Genomic DNA, 14,695 nt, shown 5'->3' with positions numbered 1-14,695 from the left:
TAGGAATGTAGCCTCCCTTAACCGAATACCAGTAACTTTCCATTCCTTACCCAGTACTTTTCCATTCCTTACTGACCACAGGTAAGGAGGACAAACCCCCTTTTGACGTAGAGACCCCTTAGACTATAAAAACCCAAGAGATGAGATAATAAAGGCCTTTTGACCGTCCATCACATTGATGTCTGCGTGTGTCATTGGCCCGAGCGGCCCAGGAGAGTTGGGCCGCCGTGCTGAGCCTTAGAACCAGGTCGCCTTGCCTTGTATCAGAAGGCAACACTCTTTCCCCCTCAGATCCCCGCCGGCTGCGTTTGCAGCCCCTCCTCGTGTGGCATCTCCGGGGCTTTTCCTCCCCGTTGGCTTCCTGCGCCGTGGAGCCGCTCAAAACGGCCTCTTCCACCAGGTTCTGCCGCGGGCATTTGTCCTCCCTGCTCTCCATGCTCAGCTCCTGCTCTGGGGGAGGAAGGACAAGGACAGGATGGGATTTGCCTCCATGCCACAGGCAAGGGCAAGGAGATCCCCCCAGCGCTGAGCTGCAGCCGGGGCCGTGCTGGGCTGGGAGATGGAGCAGCACAGAGGGGAAAGGGGCACTCATCGCCAGCTCGGGGCTGTGCGCAAATCACAAACAGGACTGGACTGCTGGGAATGCGTCCTGAGCTGTGTGATTTTCCAACATCTGTATCATTACTTGGTTATGACAATGGCAAAATGTCAGCAGCTCATATCACAGGTAGCAGAAAAAGAACTTCACGTTAAAATTTACTTTAAAAAGTTTCTGACCAATCACACAAAGCAAAAGCATATTGACCATAGTTCTATCCAAGCAATATAAGCACATTGACGGTTAAAACAATGCTTGCTTATTTCAAATACAATACCTGCTTGTAACCCTAAAACACAATGCACAGAGCTCCATTATTAATCTTGGAACTTCCCAATATCTTGCTAGATACACTTTTCAGCAGGTTAGGGAGTTATTCTAGATAAGCGTTAATGCACACAGACCATTGTTCTATTTCTCCTTAATTTCTACTTCTTATATAATTATTCTGCTGACCAATCTATTGGCTGCTGCAAAGCTCAAATCACTTCTAATGTCTCTGAGGCTTGTCTTTTGCAGCTTTCCCAAAACCATCTGATTTTAAGAATCCAGAGACACTGACTTCCTCCTCACCTTCGTCAGTGTCCCAGGCCTCTTCCTCGCAGCCTCCAAGAAGTTGGCAAAGGGAAATCCTGGTTTGGGGAAAAAAAGGGATGAGAATGTTGAGTTTGAAGTTCCCTCTGCCCGAGTCCATCTCTACAAGTCACTGGCCATCTAGGTGATGCCGAATTTTGCCCCAAAAGCCGAGAATAACTGCCTAAGAGACTCAATTTAAGTCAGCATAGACAGGAGGTATTTTATTACGACGCGTCGGAGAAATCACAAAAGGGATTTCTGAGTATCTTGTAACAAAAGCAAGCCTTTTATAGAGTTTTGAATATAAAGTTACATCATATCACATGCATAATCATGTTTTTGCATGCATATTCATAAGAGGCGTGGTGTGGGCGGAGACATCTCTTTTGAGGATCATTTTGGTGGTCGTTCCGGTTGCCTTCATCGTGGGCAGGGGTCACCTGATGAGTCTTCCTCCTTAAACTTTTGAACTCCTGTCCTAATATGGCCAATTCCCGGTGTACTTGGCTTGGTCCCATGGCTTGGCAAGGCTCTTAGGGTCAGTTTGACATTGTTGGCTCTGAACATGCTTAGCCCATCAATTCCCCTATGCCTATCTCTCTTTCCTGTCATTGTGTTCCATGCCTTAGCCGATTTATTGCTCTATATGTTTCCTAAGTGCTATGCTTTCTTCGAATGTTTCTCATTCCATGTTTTAACTCATTATTTCTTGAAGGCTATCCGTTTTGGGGCTTCATTTCCCCCCTTTTCTTATAACTTACGAATTCTTTCGTCAAGTCCTGATCCTATAGGGCGCTGATACGCTCGTACCATAGCCCAAACCATTTGGGTCCTTTTCATAATAATTCTTAGTCTCCACCACATATAAATATTTGTGAGGGTTAGTAGTAACAGAGCTACAATTACTATTAGCATTGGGTGCACCAGGTAGTTGAAGACCTGTGTAGCTGTTGGGGAGTATCCTGTAAAGATATCCCACCAATGATGCTGGCCTACTTGTTCTACTTTGGTCAGGACATTTTTATTTTCTCTGAATCATGTTCTACCTGCCATACCATTCGTTTAGTCGTTTGATTCACCTTTTGCACCAATTCCTTAACTTTAGGATGTGCGAGCATTGTTTTAAGAATTTTAACGTCCATCCCTATTTGTAATTTGGGAATCTCTTGATATAGGTTAAAATCTGCGTTAATTAGCTGTTGAGTAGTTATTGGGACAGTATAATGAAAATCACAACCTACTATTTTGGTAAAGTTGCATACACAAAAGTTAGTATCGTTAGTCTCTTCCTGGCAACTATCTATAGTGACGTTGTCACAAGCTGTCCTCACGCAAGCACACCCATTCCCTATATAGTAAACTTGTGATTGTGTTCTATTATGTGGAAGCATTTCAAAGGTACATAGACTATTCTCGGCATCTAAGCATAAATCTTCTGCTTCTACCACAGCGTTTTCGCAAACATAGCCTAATTGTCCTCTGGGTATACATGCTTCTGTGCTAATCGATTGCCACTTCTTTTTGGTATAGTCATAACTGGCCCAGACATTATGGTCTATTGGCCTGACAATGACATCCTGATGTATTGTCCCTAGAGTGAGGACAGGAAAGATAGCTCTTTCTTCTGCCGCACTAATGGTGAGGACATAGGCTTCAATGTGTTCTTGTTGGGGCTCATAAGTGAAATTTACTAATTGCCACCAGGCTTGATGATCCTTCTCAAATTGTGTAGTATGATTGTCCTTTAATATTGTTTCCCTTATTTCTTGAGGTAATATACCTGACGTTCCTTCTCTCATTATTCCTGCCGCTACGGATTGTAGCCATTGTTGCGTCTGAGAGCATTGAATAGCGAGTGCAATGTCTTTGCTGAGTTCCCCTGTATAATCAGCGAGCTTCACAAAATCCTCTGCAGTATGGTTTGCTACCATGGTTAGTAGTTTTACTACTAGCGATTGTGTTTCTGCTAATGTAAGCATGGATGAACTGAGGGGCATCTTAAGCTTTCCCAGGTTCGTCGTGACGGTACTTAATTTGTTCACTAATACCTCCTGATCTATCGTGTTTAATATACCGAATCCGGTGCCAACCCACCCACTCAGATCTCTTTGTGCCCTTCTGTGATGAGACCTTGTTGCTAGCCATGCATTCCATCCCTTGAGGCTTTGCTGTATAAATGGTCGACAATCCTTCTGCAAATACGTAACATCGGCATGAATGTTCATCCGCACCTTTTTCAGAGAATAAGTGGGGTCTAACAATAATTTTAGTTCATTAGATTTTCTTATCACCTGAGGTCCTATAAAGGTCAGGTTATGCACTATTTTACATTCCACCGGTGGAGTGGTTTCTTGGGGTAAGTCTAGATCTGGATACAATGGGATCATGTCTCCCGATAATGCCACCTCATATTGGACAGCACGCCTAGGGAAGCCAAAACCCCGCTCCAGCGTTTTCAACTCCCTTTCACATGTGAACATCACCGACTGGTCTAATCTAAATGCCAGCTCACACTGTGCTCTCCCTTCCTCAGGACCACTACATACTACGATCTTTCCCGCAGGAGAGAGAAGAGGGTGGGGGTCAAAGGTTATGTTTCGAGGATGTGGTTCCCCAAGCGAATCTTCTGTATAGATTACCGAGTTTTGGGGTTGTGATCCGGGTGGATCTTCCCGGAAGTCACTCCACTGGCATGAGATTGGGCTCTTTTGCTGGGTCCAGACAGTGGGCTGGTCCATCTTCACTGGACTAAAAGTTAATTAGGTTATGTTCAGAGGCTGGCATCAAGGGTTTAATTGTTAATACTAGCCGCCTTGTTTCTCCTTCTACCGGGTCAAGCTCTCGACACCCAATTTGGATTTGGTCTCCCTTGTATGCTACCATGGAGGACTGATCCCATACTTTACTCGCGTATGGCTGATTGTTATGCAGAGCATAAACTTCGAAATAGGGTCCCCTCATTCCCAACTCCAGGTGGATACACTGGTGTGCATAAGACCATGGGTCTATTGGGGCAGAGTCTTGGGGAAAGGCTATACTTATCAAGAGTCCAATGATCAGAGTTGTAAAGGTTTGAGGTGGAGTCAGGGCCATGATGTCTACTCTTCTTGTTTGTTCTCCGGAGCTCTCTTGACCCGTGAGTAATGGATCCACGTAGGTCGCTCCTTGATCCGAACCGTGGTGAAGGTAGTCAGCAGCACTTGGAAAGGTCCCTCCCACTTCTCTTGTAGGGGTTTTCCTAAAAGATTCTTAACATACACCCAATCACCGGGATTAAACGGATGCAATTTGCAATCAGGTTGTTTAGGTTGGTGCTCCATCATTACAGTAGCATTTTTATCAAACTGTTTCCCCACCGTAATTACATAATCGTAAATGTACTGATTACCAATTTGGTCTATGGCGTCCCCATTTACAACTTGCATAGCATAAGGTCTACCATACAAGATTTCAAATGGGCTTAACCTTTCTTTTGATCTTGGTTTGACTCTCAGCCTCAGCAGAGCAATAGGCAAAGCTTGATACCACTGCAAATTAGTCTCCTGGCATATTTTGGCAATTTGCTGTTTGATAAGATGATTCATCTTTTCCACTTGCCCACTGGCCTGTGGACGGTAAGGTGTGTGTAATTGCCATTTAATTTGTAATGCTTTGCTTACTGCTCTCACTACTTTTGCACAGAAATGTGTACCCCTATCCGAAGAAATGCTCTTCGGTACTCCAAACCGTGGAATAATTTCATTCAACAATACTTTAGTTACTTCTCTTTCCTTATTTGTCCTGCAAGGGAATGCTTCAGGCCACCCAGAAAATGTATCAGTTAATACCAACAAATACCGAAACCCCCCTTTTCTTGGGAGTTCAGAAAAATCAATTTGCCATACTTCACCTGGAAATCTACCTCGATTTATTGCTCCCTGGTGTATCTTAGTCCCTGTATTCGGGTTGTTTTTCAAGCATCGCTCACACTGGGATGTGACATGTTTTATGGCGGTAAATAATTTCGGTCCTGCTATCCTAGCTTGCAGGTACTGATAGAGCGGATCCAAGCCCCAGTGGGCTTTCTCATGTTCTTCTTTTATAAACTGCCACATCACGTTTCCTGGTATTACTAACTGCCCTGTTTCCAGTTGACCCCAACCATTCTCTAATATTTTGCCCTTATTTCTTTGAATCCATTTATGATCTGATTCCTGGTAATTTGGCTGGATGTTGGTATCCAGCTCTCCTGGTATTAGGGCCGTTACTTTCACTTCCCTAGCCCTTGTGGCAGCCAATTTAGCTTCTGTATCTGCCTTCCTGTTCCCTATTTCTGGAATAGTATTACCTTTCAGGTGTCTCTTACAATGTATTATGGCCACTTGTGCTGGGAGTTGGACCGCCTTTAGCAATCGCAGAACCTCCTCTGCATGCTTGTTTTCCCTTGTGTAGTCAACAGTCCTCTTTCTTTCCAGATGGCTCCATGAGCATGTACAACGGAAAAGGCATATTTAGAGTCTGTCCATATATTAATTTGCATGTTCTCCGCCAATTCCAGGGCTCGAGTCAGAGCTATCAGTTCTGCCTTTTGGGCTGAAGTCCCTGCAGGCAAAGGGTTTGACATCCGAAAACCAGTTGTCTGCATCTTCGAACGGCTCCTCTTTGAGGTCCGGGCGACTGGAGTAGACGGCTTCAATTGTTTCCAGGCAGTCGTGTTCGATGGGTTCTGCTGGGGCTCTCCCTTCTAGAAATGAAGCTGGGTTCACAATGTTAGCTATCTGAATAGTTACGTCATCTGATTCAGCCAGGATGGCCTGGTATTTTAGGAATCTGGAGGGCGACAACCAATGATTGCCTTTCTGTTCCAGCACAGCCGACACAGCGTGAGATACTAGCACAGTCACTTTCTGACCCAACGTGAGCTTCCTGGCCTCTTCTATGTTAATTATCACTGCGGCTACTGCCCTCAGACAGCCTGGCCATCCTTTACTTACTTCATCTAGCTGCTTGGAGAAGTAGGCTACGGCTCTCTTATGTGGTCCCAACTGCTGTGCTAGGACCCCTAGGGTCATCCCTTGTCGCTCACGGGAGAACAGCCAGAATGGTTTTGATACATCTGGGAGACCTAAGGCTGGTGCTCTCATTAGCTCCAACTTTAACTTCTTGAAGGCCCCTTCTGCTTCGGGAGTCCAAACTAGGACATTCTTGGTTTCCTTCAACAAATCATACAGTGGTTTAGCGAGTATCCCGTACTGGTAGATCCATAGCCGACACCAACCTGTCATCCCTAGAAAGGCGCGTAGATCTTTCACCGTCTCTGGTTTAGGCATCTGGCAGATGGCTTCTTTCCTAGCTGCTCCCAGGGATCGCTGTCCTCTGGAGACTTCGTATCCTAGGTACACCACTTCCTTTTGCACCAGCTGTGCTTTCTGTTGAGAGACTCGATATCCACTTAAACCCAGGAAATTTAGCAAGGAAATAGTCCATTCAATGCATTCTTCCTCTGTCACTGTTGCTATTAGGAGGTCGTCTACGTACTGCAGAAGGGTGCCATCTCCCAGTGGCCTTTCCCACTGTTCTAATTCTTTGGCTAACTGGTTCCCAAAAATCGTGGGGGAATTGCTCCATCCTTGGGGCAATATCGTCCAGGTAAGTTGAGTCTTTCTTCCTCTATCTACAGATTCCCACTCAAAAGCAAAAATCTTTTGACTCTCGGGGGCTAGGGGAAGGCAGAAGAATGCGTCTTTCAAATCTAATACGATGAACCAGGCCAAATTATCCTTTAGTCTAGTTAGAAGCGTGTATGGGTTAGCAACTACCAGATGTAATGTCTTGGTTATTTCGTTTAGTACTCTCAGATCCTAAACTAGCCTATAAGCCCCATTAGGTTTCTTTACTGGCAAGATTGGCATATTAAAATCCGATTCGCATTCTACCAATAACCCTAGTTCTAAAAACCTTTTGATTATGGGCTCAATCCCTTTCCTGTCTTCTATCCTCAGAGGGTATTGTTTTCTTTTCACTGGTTTTGCCCCAACTTTAAGTTCAACAACAATCGGTGTTGCTTGTTTTGATCTTCCCGGTATATCAGTAGCCCAGACTAATGGGTACGTCTCGCTCAGAATTCGCTCGGAATTGTGATTCTCAGGTTTGGGTTCCACACAACTGATTGTTAGGCTTAAAGCTGTAATCAGTTGTTCCTCATTTACTTGAAATTCCAATTTGTCTTTGTTGAACTTTATTATGGCTCCTTATCGAAACACTAGGAGCTCAGTTAAAAGGCAGCCCTCTCCAAATTCTTTCTCAAAACACGGGAGAAAGGCTAGAGAAAGTAAAAAGTAAAAAGTGAAAGAGTTAGATGAAGGGATTGCTCTATTTCCGTTCACAGAGGTTCCCATGGGAGGGATGCGCTGCCCCGCCCCGCGGGAGCCACCAGTGCCCCTGCCGGCCGTGCCCGGAACTGCACCCAAGGGCAAAGCGCCGCAGCCCAAAGGCCGGGACTGGGTCCGGGCTCTGTTTGCTGTCAGTGCCGCAGCTGTTGGTGTTTGTTTGCTTCATTATACACACTAGTAAAGAACTGGTATTCCTATTCCCATATCTTTGCCTGAGAGCCCCTTCATTTCACTAGTCTAAAAATTAAGAGGGAGGGGGTTTACATTCTCCATTCCAAGAGAGGCTATTTCTGCCTTCCTGAGCAGACACCTCTCTTGTAAAGCAAGACAAGCACCCAGAGGCACTGAGGGGGGCTGCAGGAGGGGCACAAGAAGGCCCTGCAGCACTTGGGCACAAAGGCACAGCAGGTGAGGGCAAGAAGGGAGCAGCAAAAGGCCAAGCTGAAGGCAAAGGCCAGGGCACAGCTCCTACAGCCCCTGAGGGATCAAGCCCAGGGCCCAAGGGGGCCCCAGCACCCAGGGCACGGCTCGGCCACAAGCACCTGGCAGAGGCATTGCCCTCCTCACCAGGGGAGAGCCCACCCAAACAGCCCCTGGCAAGGAACCAGGGCTCCAGCTGCAGGGCACAAGGACACTGCAAGCACAGACAACAGCACCCTCAGGACCAGCAAGTCCACCCCTTGATGGACATGGATTGGCAGGGCTGTCACAGCTCCCATCACACCAGGGACCCTCCACACTGCAGCCCTTGAGAACATTCAGGGTGGGTCTGCATTGAGAGCAGGCATTTCCTGATGGACACAGGGGCCTCTCAATCCACTCTGAATCCTAGACCTAGGGAGAAAATAGTAAAGGAATGTTTTAATTTTTAAGGGAATGAGTGGGAAAGATAAGCAGGTATGATTTCTTCAACCACTATTAGAAGCTGTGGGGGATAGGTCTAAAATAAATGATTTGCTTTTTCTTCCTCCTGTGAATGTAATTAACTAGGAAGGAATTGGAGAGCTGGATTTTAATACTGCAAAAGGGATACAGAGGCCAGTTCTGTTCTACCTTTTGCCAAAATCTGACAAGGCCCATGCTGAAGTGAACCTGAAGTGTGGGCAGCCCCAGGGAAAGAGGGAAAATTAGATATGGAGCCTCTACAAATTACTTTAAAGCAACCAGGACAAGCAATACCCTGTTCCAAGAGAGGGAAGGAAGGACTCACAGCCTGGTACTGTGTCCCTGTTAAAGGCAGGGCTTTTGGAGCCAGGGGTGTCTCCCTACAACACTCCTATCCTGCCAGTCAACAAACTGGATGGATGGAGAGCAGGAGGAAACACAGAATTTGCAAGTGTTAAAATGAAGATTAACTGAGGCGGCTGGCCTGGGCCTTCCAGACAGGGAAAGAGAATTTGAATTACAGGTGGATGTTAAACAGGGTCTTGCCTAAGGAATTCTTGTGCTAAAATGTTTAACCCTACATAGGATATCCTATAGTTCAAGTCTGGCATCAAGGTAAAGGTCTGACAACCAAAAGAGCCTCTACATGGATGAGCAGGGCTCGGTTATTACAGTATGAAACTTGTTCAATGGCACAAGAGGATTTAGAACTGAGGACAGGGCAAGGGTTCAACCCAGCCTCCTGTTTGAACAGCCTGGAGAGGGGCTGGCAAGGAACCCAGGACTGCACTCAAGGGACAGAGCTCCAGACCCAGGCTGGGACAGATTGATGATGGGACATTCCCTGGCCTGAGGGACAAAATGTGTTTGTGGATGGCTCTGCAGGGGCAGCAGAAGGGAAAAGAGCTACAAGACAGGCTGTTATTAAGGAAGGGGAATCAGACACAGCGCAGGTCACCGCCCCATGCTCAGCTCAACCCGCCCAGCTGTGGGTGCCTGTGAGAGCCTGGCACTGAAATGCCCTGAGCAGGAAGGCTTCAATATCTTCTGCTGACACCATGGCACCTAACAGGGGGGCAAAAGCAATTCTCACTGCTTCAGCAACCACTGGAGCAGATATCAAGGCACATTCTCCCACAGCAAGCTGGGCTGGCACACAGCCTGCCCCGGCACTTTGCTGCTGCCAACACCCAGCCAGGACATCGGCTCCTGCCCAAGGAGTGCAAAGCAGCACCACTGGTGGCCAAGGGGCCCATGCCAAGTGTCCCTGAGGCCAGAAACAGCCTCCAGCACAGCTCAACACGGGGGGACACCTCAGCCTGGCCTCAAGGGCTCTGAAGCCCCGCAGATTTGCACTTCCCGCCCGCAGCAGGAGGATGGGAGGCCGCCCCTGAGCCTGCCCTGAAGGCAACGCAGCAGCAGCCAGGGCTCCACAGCGGGCCAAGCCCCTGCGCCTGCCCACAGATCCTCGCCTGGAATCCTCTGCAATCCTGGCCACCCTCCTCTGCCATCTCCAGCCCCTGGGGCCAAGCCTTGCTGCCACTGCTGCAGCTTCAGCGCTGGCTGGGCCTGCACTGCCACAGCTGCTGGGGAACACCACGGCACAATTCCACTCTGGGGCTCACTGACACCCACACTCTGGGCTGCCTGCCACTGCACTGCTGCAAAATGTACCGAGTTTGGTTCTTTTAAATCTTATTTCTCTGCTCAGGCTTGGTTTGTCTTTGCCTTGGGGAAAGGAATTTTAAAGGTTTTATTTAAGGGGTGTTACACCACTCAATGGAGATGAGTTCAACATCCCAACACACTGGGAATAGCCCAAAAGACAAGCACAGAGATAACGACCAGCAACAAAACATCAACATTTCCCAGCAGCAAACAGCAACCAACAGCTACCCCAGGCACTGCCCCCGGCAGAGCTGGAGACACCTGGGCTGGAAAAGGCTGAGAAGGAAATCCAGGAGGGTGGAGACCAAATTGACACATCAGAGGGGAAGGAATCCAGGTCCAACAGGAAACCAAATGCTAAAAACTTACACAACTTGGAATAAATGAACATTAAAGCAGTGGATTTAAATCGGTTCTACATAAAGTTTAGGAAAAATCGAGTAAAACTCACATGGCATGGAATGATTTTCTCTGCACAGCCGGGCTATTTGTGAAAGAAATTATTTCTGTTGCACATCCTGGCCAGAACCAAGGAATGCCTTGACTCTCTAAAACTAAAGAGATTCTTGCAGAGTTTTTGTTTTCCCTGCAGTTTCAGTGACAAAATTACAATATGAGAAAAATTTTCATAACATTCCCACTTTATATGGTCAGGTAGGTTTGGGACAGAAGTGTAAGCATCAAGTTTTGGTCTGGGTGTTTCCATGTTTGCCTTTATGCTGCATTTTGCAAAACTGAACAGCTTTAAAAGTAACACTTTACACTTATAAATAGTTAATATGTTTTTTTTAAAAAAGCAGATTCTGGGGGGGCCACATGTGACTCACCAGATGGCTGCCCTGGAAGAGAAGCTCCATTCCAGGCAGCCTCCAGAGCAGCTTTAGAAATGCAAATGAACACTGCTGGGCAAAGTGTGGACAATGCACCTGGGTCTCTTGCCTGGGGCAGGAATTGGGCTGATTCCCTCTGCCCCTCACCCCAAGCTCTGCCTGCTGGCACTGATGGAATTTGCACAGCTCAAGGCAGAGCCCAGGGGGAGGATATCTGACCCTGCAACACAAAGGGGTGAAACTGCAAAGGGAAACAGCACATGGAGAATGTTGGGAAAACTTCACTATAAATAAATGGGGGGAATCATCCCTCTGCCCACACCAACATGTGCTGTCACTGTCTCTGTTTATAGGGTATATTAGAGCACCCAGGATTTTTTGCTACCAAATATTCAGGCAAATCAGTTGGGAATCCAAGGTTTTGATGATTTAATTAGACAAAAGCAGTCAATTGATGCAGCCATGGCTGGAGAGAGCAGCCAAAAATGGGGAAAAGATGAATGGGCAGCAGAACAAATCCTACAACACCATGGACCAGCCCCTGGGAACCCGAACCAATTCATATCAGGAGCCACAGAACCCATTTCTCATTTCAATGGCATCATTAGATTACAAGCTCTGCTCAGAATAATAACCAACCAGACAGCTCCAGCTCCTGACCTTCCTGCCGACCAATCCACTGAAATGAGGAACACAACACTTCACCATGGGATGGGATCAGATCATCTGTTAGCAGAAAAAGGAGGAGTTTGTGGAAAATTAAATTACTCAAACTGCTGTTGGCAAATAGATGACAAAGGAAAAGTGGTGGGGAAAAAAAAAAAACCGGAAACAAGAAAGCAGCTCATGTACTGGTCCAAATGTGGAAAGGATGGGAATGAGCTACGATTTTGGGGCTCCCTGGCAGACCATGGGTTAAACGAATGCTGTTTCTCCTCTGATGTGCTACAGCAACTCTCATCTTTTTACCATGCTCCACACCTTGAGAGTGCAGCTCATTCAGCAGCTGAGCGAGGGGCCAGGGACTCGTAGATAAGGAAATAACGGGCGAAACGGCGAAACCATCAGCTTCAATAAATGTTACTAATTAACATGGATTGCTGCTCACAGAAAGTCCCGCTAAATTCCTGAACTTCGAGAAGAACAATAATTTAACAGAGGCATGAATATCAACTGTTGTACGAAAGTAGGGATGCACATTAAGGACGACAAGCAGTTGGGAAGTCTGAACCTTCCAAGTACCTCAGCCAGTGGGCAAAGGGAGAGGGAGACACAGCCGGGAAAATGAGGATAAAAAGGAGGCTGCGAACTATAACAATGGCAGAGAGCGCACGGCAAATGCCCCACGGCCTCTCCCTCTGCTCAGCAATAAAGTCACTTTTACATGACTCCTCTGTCTCCTCTGCGCACAGAAACCTCCGGCCACGGGAATTTCCCCGCACAGCCCCGGGCACGGGGCAGCCCCCTCTGTCCCAGCCACAGCAACCGGGCCGAGCCAGCGCTGCTCCGGCAGCGGCTCCTGCCGAGGCAGCGGCCGCAAGGAGACCGCGGGCAGCCGCTCCCGCAGCGCCCTCACGCCAGCGGCAACACGGGCCGGACACGGCACAACGAACCCGCCCGAGCCCCCTGCCGCCCCCGAGGCCCGCAGCCAGCCCCGAGCCCCCGCACAACCCAGCGCGGCTCCCACCTGCGCTGCGGCCGCCTCCGAGCTCCGCCGCCGCCTCACCGCGCTCCGGCCGCTGCCGCCGCTCGCGGGCCCGCACACACGCTCCGACAATGGCGCCGCTGCCCAGCCACGGCCGCCCTCAGCCCGCCACCGGGGCCCTGCTCCGCCCCGCTCCCACCAATCAGCGCGCCACAAACACGACTGACGGCACCATCGCCCAATCCCAGCCAGGGGCGGGCTCTGCACACGGCACAGCCCCGCCCCGCGCTCTCAGGGCCCCCCGGGCTGCGTGAGGGCAGAGCTGGAGCTGAGGAGCAGCCCTGGAACGGGCCCGGGCCCGAGGGGGATTGAGCTGAAAACACAAACAAACTTCTCCGCACCTCCCGCCACGGCTTTCCCGGCACTGTCGCTTCGGTGTCTCTGGCTCAGCGGGAAGCCCTGGAGCCTGACTTCTCCTACCCCTAATTAGGAGCATCAGGGCATCGCTTTGATTTCCCCCAAAAAGGGAAAACCGCCCCAAAGCCCTGTGGATGAGTGGGGGAGGGGAGAGATTTTTGACAGAGACCTCCAAAATCTCAGAGCAGGATAATGAGAAGTAAGTGAAGACCCTTAAATGCAGCTTTCCCCTACGCCTCCCTCCTTCCAGCTGTGCCTCCTACCCCGGCGGTGCCGGAGACAGGGAATGGGGCCGGGCTCAGTTCATGCCCCGGGGCTTCTCCCTCTGCTCAGGGACAGGAGTCGTTCCCCTGCTGCACCCTGGGCTCTGTCCCACCGGAGACTTCTCCAGGAACTTCTCCAAGCTGAGTCCATCCCACGGGGCACAGCCCCCTCCAAGTGCTGCAGCGTGGGTCACTGTGCCCCGGGGTCAGTCCTGCCAGGACAGGCTGCTCCAGCGGGGCCCTCTGGCCGCGGGGTCACAGCCTCCTCTCAGGCATCGCCGTGCTCAGCGTGGCTGCTGCGGGGGGATCTCTGCATCCCCGTGGATCTGCAGGGGGATCTCTTCATCCCCGTGGATCTGCAAGGGGATCTCCGCAGCCCCATGGATCTGCAGGGGGATCTCTGCATCCCCGTGGATCTGCAGGGGGATCTCTGCATCCCCGTGGATCTGCAAGGGGATCTCCGCAGCCCCACGGATCTGCAGGGGGATCTCCGCAGCCCCATGGATCTGCAGGGGGATCTCTGCATCCCCATGGATCTCTGCATCTGGCACCGCCGTTTTTGGAGGCACCAGGAATAGGCTGAGCTCTGCCTGAAGCTCTTCTCACATTCCCCACACCCTTCCTAGCACAGGGAGGCTTTTACCTCCTCACAGCTCCCCGGGCTAGTTTTGCAGCCTGTTGCCTTCTCAAGGCGTGGCGACCTGGTTCTTATTCTGGCACGGTGGCGCAAAGCCCAGGGTCACTCGGTCCATATGCTCCTGACACCAATGTGGTGGACAGCAAATGGCATTTATTGCTGGGTTACACGGGTTTTTATGGCTTGGGCAGTCAGTGTCATTTCCTTCTGCTCACGTCCGGCTGGGTGCGCCCAGGCACGGAGCAAAGGTCTGACTGCCGGGTGGGGGGTGTCCTGACTGACCGTACAGCCCGAATTCTTCCGCACGCTTGTCCCTGACTCTCCACAGCAGCCCCTCCTCGTGTGGGATCTCTGGGCCTTTTCCTCCCCATTGCATTCCTGAGCCGTGGAGCCGTTCCAAATGGCCTCTTCCATGAGATTCTGTGGCAGGGATTTTTTTCTCCCTGGTCTCTGTCTGCAGCACAGTGCCTGGTGGAGAAAGGACAGGAGAAGAAGAAACAGGGAGAAGGGAAAAGGAAAAGGCAGGAGGAGAGGAAGGAACAAGAGGGAACAAGGGAGGAAGGAGATGGGAAAGGAACATGGATGGACAGAATGAGGAGAGGAAGGAGGGCGGACAAGGAGAAGATGGGATTTGCCTCTGTGAAAAATGCCAATCACTTGTTTTTAAAATTTTTAAAGTTTAATAGTAATAAAATGGTTATAAAAATAGTAACGCAATTAGAATAGTAACAATTTGGACAAATTGAATTTAGACAATATGAGACAATAAAAAGAAAGAGTTACTGATGTCCGGGTACCTTTTGTG

At 49.3% G+C, this 14,695-nt stretch overlaps 1 long non-coding RNA gene and 1 pseudogene across 1 annotated transcript; one reads left to right on the top strand and one right to left on the bottom strand.

Annotated features, from left to right (window-relative positions):
• LOC128949488 (zinc finger protein 883-like) overlaps nt 1-14,695 on the top strand; it is a 99,885-nt pseudogene that overhangs the window by 20,628 nt on the left and 64,562 nt on the right.
• LOC128949502 (uncharacterized) lies at nt 389-12,673 on the bottom strand. Its single transcript, XR_008484209.1, has 3 exons — nt 12,616-12,673; nt 1,172-1,230; nt 389-450 (listed from the first exon to the last, which is right to left on the bottom strand). It is a non-coding gene; the product is annotated as an uncharacterized LOC128949502 (long non-coding RNA).

This window comes from Melozone crissalis, unplaced genomic scaffold (genome assembly GCF_028551555.1).
Source record: "Melozone crissalis strain CALT ecotype California unplaced genomic scaffold, PUWL_Pcris_2 ptg000244c_1, whole genome shotgun sequence".
Taxonomy (NCBI): Eukaryota; Metazoa; Chordata; class Aves; order Passeriformes; family Passerellidae; genus Melozone; species Melozone crissalis.
This window is presented reverse-complemented; position numbering and strand designations above follow the sequence as displayed.